At 39.1% G+C, this 15,028-nt stretch overlaps 1 protein-coding gene across 22 annotated transcripts in view; it reads left to right on the forward strand.

The window, feature by feature from the left end:
- The window catches only part of LOC145349950 (poly(rC)-binding protein 3), a 154,604-nt gene that overhangs the window by 83,030 nt on the left and 56,546 nt on the right, over positions 1-15,028 (forward strand). For 18 of the 22 annotated variants that reach the window (XM_080198659.1, XM_080198655.1, XM_080198668.1 and 15 more), the window contains one exon: positions 6,212-6,363. The exons of the other annotated variants lie outside the window; for them this stretch is intronic. The gene's annotated coding sequence lies outside the window, so the exon portion shown is untranslated. The remainder of the gene's footprint in view (positions 1-6,211; positions 6,364-15,028) is intronic. 22 annotated transcript variants of the gene reach the window in all.

The following is a 15,028-nucleotide window of genomic DNA, read 5'->3' on the forward strand; positions in this document are numbered from 1 at the left end:
GGAACAATTAGTCATGGGGTAGTTATGACCATGTAGTGTACTGACAGGTCTCAAGGTGCCCTTGCTGGGGGCAGTATGCAAGTCTATATATATGAGAGGACCAATAGCAAGAGTTTAGTGTATCTGAATCTGCCTATTTATTTTCCCACCTTTCTTTGTAGAAGAACCTTCCTAACCTTTAAGGTACAGTACAACTTATTTACTAGCTTACAATAAAATCACCATTTAATTATTTTCCCCTGTCAATACAAAGAATAATGCCTGCTGTCCACTAAGCAGCCCCTAATATTAGTGTTCACACAAAAAGAATGGAGATTATGAAGGCTTGGAGTGTTTGTACAAATAGGCTGACTCCTATTGAAAACCATTTCTGAATTTACAGGAGTCTGATAAATGAATTGTTAAATCAACTTGGAAGCTGATTTCAGTTTTTTAAGATTTACACAGATGCATGAATGAAAAACAAAAATGTAACGGTGAGCTGCTAGAAACGGCTTTTGTAGGAAGAAGTTGAACCAAAAAAGTGACATTTTGGCATATTGATGAAGCATGACCCTGAGCCAGTGACTGTACTAAAACCTAACAAGATTTCATTAGAAAGATAATGAAATGAATGGCCTCATACTTTCTCATTCAGCATAGTTGTCAGGTTTCATTTCTTCTTGGAATTTTTGACGCAATTAGAGACGTGATAGGTGGCTGTTACGTTAGGTGTAATAATTTCTCATGTTGCCCTGGATTATCCGTTGGGTAGCAGTGCTGGCTGACACTTGAATCTGATTTGGTCTCTGATAAAAATCTGAACCATTGCTCTGGCTAATTTTTTTGGGAACTTGTGGAGAGAAAATTCAAGTTCTATTTCACTGGCATGTGCTAGAAATGGATCATGAAATTATGCAACTCCCAACTCTTGGTGTTTTGTCCATTTAAAATTAATGATTATGGGCTTTGGTGGTGTTCAAATACACAAAGAATTATTGTCTGTTTCCAAAAGGATTCTGTGTAAATTACGAAGGACATGATCAAACTTGTAGAAGAATATTTCAGGGGAGTACACAATTTGCTACCTGACCCTTCATTGTACAAGCGTCACATTGCTTGATGAGCGTGGGAAAGCTGCTCTGTGTTCCACACTCTCTAAGGGCCACTGTGTGCAGAATTTTCAGTAGTTTTTCAGACTGGAGACAAATATGCAGTGATGTTCCCTGGGAATAGGTTTTAGTGCTCTTTGATAAGATAATGACCATGGGTTGGGTGTGTGTGACATTTTCAAAGTGCACAATTGACATGAAAACTGACTTCAGGAGGGCATGCACTCAGTGGTACCCTTGAATGGGAATTAGATAAATACTTGAAGGGAGAAAAAGGCACAGAGCAACATGGAAAGACCAGAGAATTGGGACTAACTGGAAAGATCTTTGAGAAAAGCTGGCACTGGTATGACTGGCTAAATGATGGCTTTATGTTTTATCATTTTATGATTCTTTAACTTGCGGTCTAATACATGGATTCTTTAGCTGTCTTCTACAAGAGAATGTTTATATTTCTGATAATGTCCACGCTATAAAAGGTGTCCTTTAGGATTCTGTAGTTCTCCAGCTGCCTGGGCACTGCTGGCTGACTTGGTCCTTTAGACCCAAGATGAGCTACATAAAAAGCATTTTGTGTTTCTTGGATTGGGGTTGTGGTCAGGAGAATGTTGGCTCAAAACTGAATCCAGAGACTTAACCAAAACAAATCTAGACTGACCACCAATGTAGTACCGAAGAAGTGCTGCAGATTAGACATTCTCTTTTTTTTGGTGAGTACAAGGCCAATATTTATTCCTTAACCAACATCGCTAAAATCAGATTAACCTAAATTTTGTGTTGACCATAAAGATAAGACTAACGGTGCTCAATTATTATGGAGTAAATTATTATGGAGTGCATGCACACTTAAATGCAGAAATCCAGATGTTGCTGTCATAGTTACCCCTGCTCTTCTACCAGCAACACTCTGCATTAAAATTAATGTAATGATGTGAAATTGCTGTATCACCCACTTGTTACCAATCAAGCAAAAGTTGGAACTGGTGTGTCAGAGAAGCTGTGCTTATTATTGTCGTCATCTGAAAATTAACTTTTATATAAGTATCGTCTCATTTGTTTAGATTTTAATCATTGGAGTTTTTTTAAAAAGGGAATTTAACCTTTTCTTTGTCTTAAATTTCTGAACAGTTTTCTTTCAGTTTTTGCTTTGCTTTCTGCACCTAATTCAAATTTAATTTGTACTTCCTGTTTTAGGCTCTGCTTGTCTTAGTGGGATTCTTCAATTTGGTAGGTTAAAGAGCCTTGCTGTTTGCACTAATCGGATGTCACAGCTCCCCCGTAGAGGTATCACCGTGGATTAGCAGCCCAGTAAAAGCAGGTCTTTGCTCAGAAGCCTGCAAAATAAAATCTGAAGGCAGCTATCATCATTGTGAAACATGAGTGCATTTCCTTCACCACTGTGTGAAAAATAGTTATTTCATTACTGTTGGAGGGATCTTGCTGTGTGCAAATTAGCAGCCACTTTTTTCCTATATTACAATAATGACTAAACCTCAAAAATACTTAATTGGCTGTAAGACCAGTTTGGGCTGATCTGGGTTTGCTACACAAATGCAAGTTTTTTTTTTGAGCAGGCTGCTGGGGTGACGCTGTCATGAATTGGATATATGGCAACACATGGCTGCAAAGAAGAATTTGTCGCACCATACTGATACTTATTAGTAATGGACAGTTCTAACATTAACTTTGGTGGTCTTCTCTGTGATTAATTTAAAATAAAGTCCTGGAGGTAGAGCAGCAAGTTTCTGAAACACAATGCTAATCCTTATTAGACGCTGACCTCTATCTAACCTTGTATCTGTACTGGAGTTATACAATGGATCCTCTTGAGACTCAGACTTCTATCAGCATTCAAATCCAGTTTCATGGTAAAGTTATTTCATCTATCAATGAATGTTTTACAGGACATGCATAAAATAACTTCAAAATTACAAGTGCATTTGTAAAAATAAAACCCCAAGTCCCAAGAATTTGTATGCACAGTCTTTGCATTGTAAAATGCAACTTCCTTTACTTTCAGGACTTCTCCACATGGGTACGGTTATGGTGCATTAACCCAGGTCTTGTGTTGTACGTTTCAGTGATCTTTGGGTTTCTGCTTTGCGTATTTGCAAAGTTACAACTGAAAAAATTGGTCTGGAAATGAAGTAGCTGTGTGAGAACTTAGAGCCCATGTATGGGTTGGGAGGGTACCACTTTTACTTTCCTTCGACTTTCAGTGCATTTCAGGAATTTAATTGTATCATATATAATCTATAATTCTATATCACCAACTGCACCCCCTACACTCTTCCAAGAGGTAAAGTTGCCAGAGTCCCAGGTGACCATAGGCCATGACTAGTGGTGATTTAACCTGAGGATCACCACACCTCAAGAGAAGGGCAAGGTTGAGAAGGCAGGACCTTCACGAACAGCCTCAGCCGGTTTGGGAATTGAACCCACACTGTTGGCGTTGCTGTGCATCAGTAACCAGCCAACGGAGCTACACCGACCCCCAATATCTTCTAATCCACAGTCATACCTTCTATAGTGGAGCTGTGACAACTGATGGTGCAACAAACAGCAAGGCTCTTTAACCTATCAAATTGAAGAACCCTATGAGACAAGACGAGCCTAAACCAAGAAGTACAAATTGAATTTGAATCAGGTGCAGAAAGCAAAACGAAAACTGAAAGAAAACTGTTCAGAGGTTGAAGACAAACAAAAAGTTAAATTCCCTTTTTGCAGACTTGTTTTCTCTGGTGCTGAGGAACGAAACTGAGTTGTCGTAGAATATAATCATAGAATCCTTACAGTGCAAGCGGCCATTTGGCTTATCGAGCCTGCATTGACTCTCAGAAGAGCATTCCACCCAAGCCCATCACTTGCCCCATCCTCGCAACCCAGCACATCCATCATTAGTAGACTAACCTGCACACTAGGGGCAATTTATGACAGCCAGTCCACCTAACCTGCACATCTTTGGACTGTGGAAGGAAACCAATGTAGACGTGGGGAGAATGTGCAAACTCCATGCAGTCACCCAAGGTCAGAATTGAACATGGGTCCTTGGTGCTAAGAGCAGTGCTAACTGTGCCATTATGCCACCCATAAGTGGTGCACAGTGCATAACACACACTCGGATCAAGGTAAATAGTATGGAATTAAGATCTTTCTGCACTATTCCACCAATATGCTTTAATTCCTGTCCTAGATGAGTACTTACTTTGGCCTAGATATCCGCGTCAAATCATGTGATAGTTAAATTTTTTTCCTCACCCATTCAGCTTAACATTGTTTTGCTCTGGAAATAAAAGCCAGCAATGATGTGGATCAGACAATGGAGCATCTATGGTGAACGAGAGGACCTCAGATGATATTCTTAATCAGGAAGATAAAATTTAGAAAGAAGCAGGAATGATGGAGGACATGGGATGAATTAAGAATAAAGTCTGGCGGAGGTAGAGAAATACTGAGGACAAGAAAGATAGAAATAACCAAGAAAGAGAGAGAAGAATGAAAATTAAAGCATTTTGAATTGTAAAAGATCTCAGTTCTTTTTCTGGGCCAGAACATCTCTATCAGATTAATACTTATGTTAAATATTAGCTCTAAGTCAGTGGTGAGTTTAATTGGCTATGAATGCATAAATGCATTCTTAGACCTGGGAGCTTGAGACTGAGGTGCAGTCTGCATGATGCTAACTGCAGCATTGTAAAAATGGTCCAACAATTTCTGCAACGCACCAAATATCTCCTCCTCACCATTTTGCAGGGGTAATGGGCCAATAATGGTGTGCATTTACATAGTTGTTATTTGGCCATCCAAATGTGGGTCCATAATGTTTTCTTTTCCTTGTAAGTTATTCATTGGATGCTGCCGAAAAGGATACAGATTTATACTAAATTTTCAGCAAATTCTGTTATGAGAAAGGAGACTGTGCTCTCGCCCACTACCTTAATCGGAACCATTTCATTTTATAAATTAACGTTTTTATTTTGCTGGTTAGGTATCTCCACAATAAGAAATTTTTAATTGTATAGACAAAACAGTTGTTATCCTCTTTTTACAACTGTCTGATTTTGTGTTGTATTCCTTTAGGCCTGCCAAACAATGCAAAGGCACATGATAAAATAGTTTTAATGCAATTGCACTAGCAGACTATCAGACTTTAAGATTTGTATTCTCAGAATTGCTTGAAATGCATATTTTGTCTCTTCAACCAGTTATTCTGCATCATTTACATGTCCTGGATATTTTAAACTTTGATCTATACTTATAAGACTGGCTGTCTGAATAAATTGAGGCGTGATCACTGGGAACTTGAGTTTTTGATCAGTAGTATCTTGGTTTGCAGAGATTCTCTAACTTATTACAATGATCCAATAACTTATTACACAGTGATTCAGTGTTGTCTGTCATTTGCCCATATCTGTGCTTTGTAAAATTAATACACTGAAGAAATTGTATAAAAATATTTTTGTTGAAATTGAAAAACTGCTTTAAATGAAAACAAAAATATAAATAAGCAATTTGTAAAATAAAGGGCAAAACACATGCTCAGCAGTGCAGTTTGCATTTAATTATTTTGTTTAAAGAATGCATAATGGGCGACCTATTCATGTTTAAAATGAGGACATAGCGAATGCAGTGAAGCATTTCCTGAATCTGACACAAAATTCAGAAATAAGCTGTGGACATATTTGGCTTGAAGGGAGACACTGGGTGGCTGGTTATGAGGTCACTGAGCATTTTGCCCGTTCTTGCTCATTCCCTTCATCCCCTTCCCCCTTGCAGTTCTGTACATACGTCAGTAAATATCTTTGATGCACAAAGTTCCATGTTGCATTGTGTTCACTAGGGCATCCAGTGAAATGTACCTTGTTTTCTAAACTGGAAGATTAATTGCGGTCCCAATAAGCTGCCGTAGCCTTTCGAAGAGTTCCTTTCGAGCTGTGGTGGTACTGGCGCAGTATGGTAGCCTGCAGCTGTCTGGTCGGAGAAGCGGTCTTTTTGATCGTGCCATTGGAATGATGAGCCGTTTTAACGTAAGGTAGTCAGAAGACTAAAGAGGAGGATTTGGGAAAAGATTGTCACGTGGCTGGGACTCTGGCTCATATGATTCTATTTTGTCCAATCAGGGCATTCTGACCATTTTGGATAGGACAGACAAAGTCGCTATTTTGTCTCAACGTTATTTTTTTCCCTTCAATCGTTGAGCACTGTCAGACCATCTGTTCAGATCGACATCACGCAAAAAAACGTGGGGCAAAAACAAAGCTGCTTTTTGGGGGTAAGATGATTTTGAAGGATTTTGCTTATGTCATTAACACGGATGAATAAAATGTCCCATTTTTGTAATTGTGCAAATTGCCTGGATGGCCAGGTGCCATTCTCGTATTGAGCAGCATCGGTCAGCTTAATTTCTCAGTTGTTGATTGATTTAAGAGCTTAATGAAATTATGTCACTGAAGATCCTTGGATTTGTTAAGAATTTAATGCATTTGTTTTACTTTGTTTAGTTTTCCAGTTGAAGGTGCTAACTTCATATGGTAATTTTACATAATAATTGGACATTATCGCTGAGGTTCAAATGCACACCAGTAATTTGTCCACTCCCTCTTTATAGAAACCATATGGTCAGGCAGAGCAATATGTGACACGATCTACTGAGTTTGTGTTTGTTAGTCAGGCTCATTAGTCCAGGAGGTCACTCGCTGGCTTTATTCAAAATGTGAAATATATTTTGGTATTTTGTATATTGGTGAACTTTGAATAAGATTTATAGTAAACTCATTTGATTTAAATATTTTAATTTTAACAAGGACTTGTATTTTGGGAGTAGGTGAGTTTGGGAGACTTTGTTGAATAGTATTTGGCAGACAATTATCTATTATAAATCTGGTCCTGATTTCAGTTGACAGTGGTCAGAAATTGGACTTTGGACTAAATGCTCAAAATGAATTTGAGGAAAGCAAGCAAATTGTAACCAATTCGGGCTGAAGCTGAGTTGTCTAACAAATTTTTCTTAGCTTATTATTTGATTTTGGAATGCATGGAAGATTTGTTTCCACACTACAATAAATTGGAACAGATTTCAGATCACGGTCGATAGAATGTCGTTCTGCTAAATGTTTGCTTTATGGAATGATCAGATGCCATGTTTGTTGTAATCTGATTGTGTGCTTATAGATTAACTGAAGCACTGGAAAGCTTTGGGTTGGATGTGTAATTAAATATTTACCCGTTTGTTGGATTGAATTGTATTACTTTTTTGCCGCTCAGCCATGCACTTTTTTTTGCTGAGGAAATCAAGGAAAAGAATAAACAAACATTAGGGAATGGCACAGATACAGAAAAAAATAACATTTTAGGTTCTCACCTTAATATGTTTTCTACTTTCTCTTTAACAAAACACACACCTAACTTAGGGTTTTTTTAATGTATGCATCAAATCAAATATTACCATCAGAAACTGAGAATTAATCTTCATCTCAATCTCAGTTAACTAATTCTTGATTTGTGTAATCTGTGCTGTTTTGTAAACTGAGTATTAACGTGTTGCCACCAAAGGTTTTAAGATGCCTGGGAAAATCATTGAATGTATTTCTCTTTTTAAATTTAATGGAAGGCACATGAGGGTGTTGGTGCCTGCATTTATGTGCATAAACATTCATTGTTATTAGCAGTTATTTTTGCGAACAGATTGCACATGTACTGAGTATGTAATGCTGAATATTCAGCCATAACTGCCAGTTGGAATTTTGTGCCCTTATTTCTAATTCCTTACTTCTATGAAACAACCCTGTAAGTAAAGTTCAATTGCCATTTCTCAAAAATGACCATCATAATCTCCAATGCTCAACTTGGTTTCTCCTTCTATAGAACAAATCATCTTAGGCATTGTGGTCACAAGTCATAAGAAAAAGTAATTGGATTCACTCTATTAATTTCTGCAATCGTACTTGGTACACAAGTTGTCGACTCAATAGTCTTGTCTCTGAGATAGTAGGAAATTTGAAACTCACTCTCAAGGCTTGAGCACAAAATCTCAGCTGACAGCTTCAGTGAGGGCTGCACTCTGAGAAGATCCCACAACATAGAGCAAGGATTTCTTCAGGCCTTATGCAAAATATTTATTCCTCCATCAACATCTTGAAACAGATTTATAAAACTGTTCTTTATGGGAACATGCTTTGTGCTAATAGACTGCTATGTTTCCTGCATTATAACAGATTTAAAAAGTATTTCATTGGCTGTAAATCACTTTTGTCCTTGAGTTGTGGAAGGTGATAAATACAAAGGCAAGTTTGTTCTTTGCACAATTTGCAGGACCTGTAATCTGAGTAATAACACAAAGTTAGAAATATAGTTTATATTTTTACTACAAAATGTAATCATTTCAAGTTATTGATGTGTTTGCATTTCCTAATAACATTACTGAAAGTGCATTTTTTTTCTCTGCAATGGCTACGTTCATTCCTGTTAAATTGATCTAGTCTTAAGTATCTGTTCCAGCAGAGAAATGTTGGTTAGAAGTGTTAAAAGTTGTTTTAACACCTGCTATGGGTATGGTTTTTCAGCAGTAGGCAGGAATGTTTGTTGCTATGTACACTTACAATCTTAAATCCAGCAATATGTTGGTTAATTACAAAAATTGTCATGATGTAAAACTGACATGCGGCATTAATGTCGTACTGCCATCCTGTAAAATGTAACGTTTGCCTCTTGAGTATAAGCACAAATGTAAATTGGCACCACTCAGCAGAATTTGATAACTGCTGCCTTTGAACAAAATGGTGGTATACACATGGACAGTAAGCTGCACATAAAGTGTAATTTTCTGCTGCTTCCAGAAGAATTCCTCGCCCTCCACAAAATATGGTGGATCCCATCTGCGACTGAGACTTGCTGCTGATGTGATCACATTTATCCTAAGAATGTAAATTGTTTTTCTTGTTTTGTAGTTACCTTTTGAAATGACATTGTTTTATATTTTGTTCAATTAAAAATAGTCTTGCCATACACTCTCCTTCCTCTGATGCAATTGCTAACACTTCAGCCATCAATGGGGTTGTTAGCTCGCTGTATGAACATCGTAGCTGATCTTTTCTTCATCCAGTGTCCATATATGGCGCACTTGATGCTTAATGGAATCAAAGCCATTTTTCTGTTCAGTTGTGACACTAAAATAACTTGTACCATCCCACCATTCTGTAATGTGCTCAGGTGGGAATCAAACATTAACTTTTGTTCTTGAGATACAGATGCTAATCTCATCAATAAACCCAGTTTGCCTCAATTAAGCACTAGATCCAAGACTTTAAAAACAATTGAGTGCATCTGGTATGCCAGTAATATCACAAAATTCCATTCTAATAAAACAGATATTTTGAGTGAATACAAACAGTCCCAGTTCTGGATATTCAGTGAGCAAAATCCTGTTGAGGTTTTCCTATGAAAGTTGCATGAACCGTTAACTGAATGGCAGTGCCCTATATAAATTTCTGTTATATCAGGCTCTTCACTAATTCAGTTATTTCAGAAATAGTGTCTTAGAACATAGAACATTACAGCGCAGAACAGGCCCTTCGGCCCACGATGTTGCGCCGACCAGTTAAAAAACAATGACCCTCTAACCTAAACCAAACCCTTACCATCCATAAACCTATCCACGGATCTCTTAAACGCCCCCAAACTAGGCACATTTACAACTGCAGCAGGCAGGGCATTCCAATCCCTCACCACCCTCTGGGTAAAGAACCTACCCCTGACATCCGTCCTATAACTACCACCCCTTAATTTAAAGCTATGCCCCCTCGTGCTAGCTTTCTCCATCCGAGGAAAAAGGCTATCACTGTCCACCCTATCTAAACCTCTAATCATCTTATATGTTTCAATAAGGTCCCCTCGTAGCCGCCTTCTTTCTAATGAAAACAACCTCAAATCCCTCAGTCTCTCCTCATAGGACCTCCCCTCCATACCAGGCAACATCCTGGTAAACCTCCTCTGCACCCTCTCCAAAGCCTCCACATCCTTCCTATAATGTGGGGACCAGAACTGCACACAATACTCCAAGTGCGGCCGCACCAGAGTTGTGTACAGTTGCAACATGCGGCTCCTAAATTCAATCCCCCTACCAATAAACGCCAAGACACAGTATACCTTCCTAACAACCCTATCTACTTGATTCCCAACTTTCAGGGATCTATGTACACATACACCTAGATCCCTCTGTTCATCCACACTATTCAGAGTCCTACCGTTAGCCCTATACTCTACACATCCGTTATTCCTGCCAAAGTGAATTACCTCTCACTTTTCCGCATTAAACTCCATCCTCCACCTCTCGGCCCAGCTCTGCAACTTGTCCAAGTCTCCCTGTAGACTAAGATACCCTTCCTCACTATCTACCACACCTCCGACTTTGGTGTCAAATAAAACAAACAAAGAACAACCCAGCACGGGAAACAGGCCCTTCGGCCCAACGAGCCCGCTGTGCCGCATCACCCTACACCTATTCTACCCTGCGTGTCTACGAATGGAACCCCTAACTTAGCCAGATTCAGGGGAGAATAGTGTCAATTTGGTAAAACCAATCAGCCTAAGAGCACATCTTTGGGGTGTGGGAGGAAACTGGAGCGCCCGGAGGAAACCCACGCAACCACAGGGAGAATGCACAAACTCCCACAGACACAGGCCCAGATCCATGTATCTGCACAGCTAGCAGTGCTAGTCACCGAGCTGTTGCAGCGCCCGTCTACCGGTCCAGGATCAAGCACACACACCGACACGAAGTACTAGGCCACTCCCGGATCCTCTAAGAGCAGCCCACGTACGACCCACCGTGTCATCAGCAAATTTACTAATCCTCCCAACTATACCCTCATCCAGATCATTCATAAAAATTACAAACAGCAGTGGCCCCAAAACAAATCCCTGAGGCACACCACTCGTAACTGAACTCCATGTCGAATACTTACCATCAACCACCACCCTCTGTCTCCTATCCGCCAGCCAATTCCTAATCCAATTTCCTAGATCACCCTCAATCCCATACATCTGCAATTTCTGCAGAAGCCTTCCATGGTGAACCTTATCAAACGCCTTACTAAAGTCCATATATACCACGTCAACTGCCTTACCCCCATCCACCTCTTTGGTCACTTTCTCAAAAAACTCAATAAGGTTAGTAAGGCACGACCTACCCTCCACAAAACCATGCTGACTATCTCTAATCAATTCATTACTCTCCAAATATCTATAAATCCTATCCCTAATAATTTTTTCTAAAACTTTGCCCACAACAGAAGTAAGACTCACCGGTCTGTAATTCCCGGGGAAGTCTCTGTTCCCCTTCTTAAACAATGGGACAACATTCGCTCACCTCCAATCTTCTGGCATTATACCGGTGACCAACGACGACCTGAAGATCAGAGCCAGAGGCTCTGCAATCGCCTCCCTTGCCTCCCAGAGAATCCTAGGGTAAATCCCGTCCGGCCCAGGGGACTGATCTATTTTCAAACCCTCAAGAATATCTAGCACATCCTCCTTATCAACTGCAATACTGTCCAGTTTACAACCCTGTAACCCAGTGTTCTCCACAGCTACATTTATGTCCCCCTGCGTGAACACCGAAGAGAAATATTGGTTCAATGCCTCTCCAATCTCTTCCGGTTCCACACATAAATTCCCACTGCTGTCTCTAACTGGCCCTAGTCTTGCCCTAACCATTGTTGTGCCAAATATATGGCTACTATGATGCTATAAATGTCCAGAAAAGCATATAAAAAGATTAGTTATCAATGTTTCAGCTCCTTACTGTAACATGGGTTAAGGAGATGTTAAATGGGACTAACAAAACTGCCCAGTTACTCATTGGTTTAACTTCATGACACAGGAGATTGTGAAATTTGAACTTCTGGCATTTGGACTTTAAAGCTGTAATAAGATCACCATCTAAAAACAGAACTAATGCAAACTATTTCCATATGTATCTGTCATACACTGTCCATTGACAGCAGTTGCTTGATGAACAGATTTCGTTCTAACCTTAAATGACTTATTACAGAAGGCCTGTAACTTTCATATTCCCAAAATATCCATTTGAAGTGAATTGAATCAGGACTTATCACCCATAAGAGTGCCTTTGCACTCTTCTTTGCATAGTGTAAATTTTGTGGTACAGTGGTAGTGGTGACTGCATATTGGTTAGAATCAGGTGTGCTTGGGTAGCCTACTTTGAACATTTACTATTGGGGATGTCATTTTTCAACTTAATTGTTGACCATGCTGCCTTAACTAGAACGTGAGAGAATAAAATGGAATATGTCCTACATTGGTATTGTCGTACCACTTCCTTACTGGCAAATGATCTAAGTTGGAAAAAAATTGTGTGTATTCAGTTTGTCAGCGATTCACTGCGCAGTTAGTTATGTTTTTGGGTTAATACTATACCTCGAATGTTGGTCCAGGGTTCTAAATACACCTTTTTGAGTTATATTTCATTTCAAAAAATTGGATTTTTCATAGTTTGACTCTTCAACCTCCTCCATTAAAACATATTAACTTGGAATGGAGGAAATGTCCGTCAATCTGAAGATACCAGTGTGTTTATGAAAATGAATTGAAAAGCACTGTAGTGTTTCTAACTGTTGTAATAACCAGAAGTATCATTTTATTAAAACTAAGTTTGAAATTACAAATTAAAATTGAATGGAGAACATGTTTACATTTGCTTTTCCGTAGATGTATTTTTTTAGCATTATTCTGTGGCATGATAATGTATTAAATGGCAGTGAAAACTATGCAGCACTTAAAGGGTTACGTTTAGTTCCACTTGAGTGACTGTTAGCCTGAAAATCTGAAGTCCTGTTCTTTCTGGATAATAAACAATGCTAATTTAAATTACAGATGCAAATTTGGGGTGGGGGTGGGGTGAGTGAGGAAAGCAAACATATCCCTTGATTTGCTGTAACAAGAACATTGTGATTGAGTGGAAGGAGGAAGTTGAGACCAGAGGTGATGGCAGCTTTGTCCAGCTCGCCCTCCAAGATGCTGAAGACGACTGATTAGAAGTGACAGCTCTGGAGCCAGCTGTCATTGCCATACAGAGCACACTCCAAAAATGCGTATATTCAGGCTAAGGGTTTGCATAATTTCCTCGGGTTTATCCTAAATGTGCCACACTGACAGAAAAATCAGAGCGGTAAATCAAGAAAACCCTTCTATTAAGATTTGTTGAATGCTTTATCAAAGCTTGATGCTTTGGAGGGATTTTTCTAATCCACTCCCCTTCAGTCACACCTTTAATAATCGCAATCTTAGCATTTTGCTGCTTAATAAAAGGATTTACTGCAATTTTCCATACTATAAATCTAGGGTTTAAAAAATAGTTTTTACATTAAGGGTACACTTCAAAGTAACAATAAAGATATGAGCATTTTGGTGGTGATTAGTAGGAATATACTAAACGTTTCTTTAAGCTGGTTTTTATTTTGTGTTTTCCATATGTTGTTTTTACATTTATATAATTCTCCACCAGTATTAGATTTCTAGACTGTGGAGGTGTCGGGGGTATGGGGAATGTATTGAGGATCAGCCATGATCGTGTTAAATAGCAAAGCTGGCTGAAAGGGCTAAATAGCCAACTCATTTTCTATGTTTCTATCCTACTCTGATCTTTCTGTCCTTAGCCTCCTGTATTGGTCCATTGTAGGTAAATGGATGTTTGAGCAACAGCACCTCCTCACTGCATGAGATGCATTACAACCTTCTGACATCAAGTTGATTGTAACCACTACTTCCATTTTCTAATTTGTTCATTTTTTTTGACAATGATTCTGCTATATCAGTTATGGTTCCTTTAGATCCACATTTTGTCCATTACCACCCCTGCCTTTCCTTATCATACCACTTATCATTTAATTTCTCTGAAGATTTATTTTCTGAGGTTTGCTTGTAGTTACTTTCCATGGGATTTAATGGATCATGTTGAAATCTGCTTTGGGGTAAATTGCATTCTGGGTTCTTGCTCGACACGTAATGCAACAAATGTTGGCTGCTTTAAGATGGCCACAATTGCCTTCTAATTTTCATACCTCTTTGCCCCCATTTTGTCCAGCATTGATCCTGGTGAACGTCATTTTTCAGTGCCAACCAATAAATAACAATCCCTTTTATCCCAAATCTCTGCCGTTTACCTTCCAATCCATATCCTGCCCCTACCACAAGATAGCTTCAAATTCCATGAACTTCAGTTATAACTATCAAACTTTGTGTGGAATCCTAGTACAGGCTTCTGAAATTCCGTAGATATTGGATTGTAAATTCTGTCAAAGGTTAATTAGAAACAAGCTGCCTTTCACAAAACCTTTTGACTTTTGCTTTTCCTCTTTCATTTCCTACTAATGATGTGGAGATGCCGGCATTGGACTGGGGTAAGCAGCAGTAAGAAGTCTCACAACACCAGGTTAAAGTCCAACAGGACTGTTGGACTTTAACCTGGTATTGTGAGACTTCTTAATGTGCCATTTCCTACTAAGATTTGTTCAATTTTATCAATACTGAGTTGGTACTTTCTTTTGAATATTGTGATCATCCTTGCAGTCTTCTAACTAGATACTGTTTGTGAATCCAACCAATGTTGCAAGATTACAGTGTAAACATTCCAAATTTCTTCACCCATTTCTGTTAATACCTTTCAATAGGAAGTACCTAACGTTTGATTTATTTAAATTTAATCCTATTTGCTTTTCTGCTCATATCTTGCCTCCTCTTCCCAATCTCCAGCCTTTCCTCTATCAATGTTCTTCGTGCGGAAAATGTAGTCCCTACAGTGCAGAAGGCGGCCATTTGGCCCATCGAATCAGCATCGACTCTCTGACAGAGTATCTTACCCAGGCCCCCCTCCCCCACGCTATCCCTGTAACCTTATACATTTACCGTGGCTAATCCAC

The sequence above is a fragment of the Carcharhinus amblyrhynchos genome, chromosome 11 (assembly GCF_965287045.1).
Source record: "Carcharhinus amblyrhynchos chromosome 11, sCarAmb.v2.hapA, whole genome shotgun sequence".
Classification (NCBI taxonomy): Eukaryota; Metazoa; Chordata; class Chondrichthyes; order Carcharhiniformes; family Carcharhinidae; genus Carcharhinus; species Carcharhinus amblyrhynchos.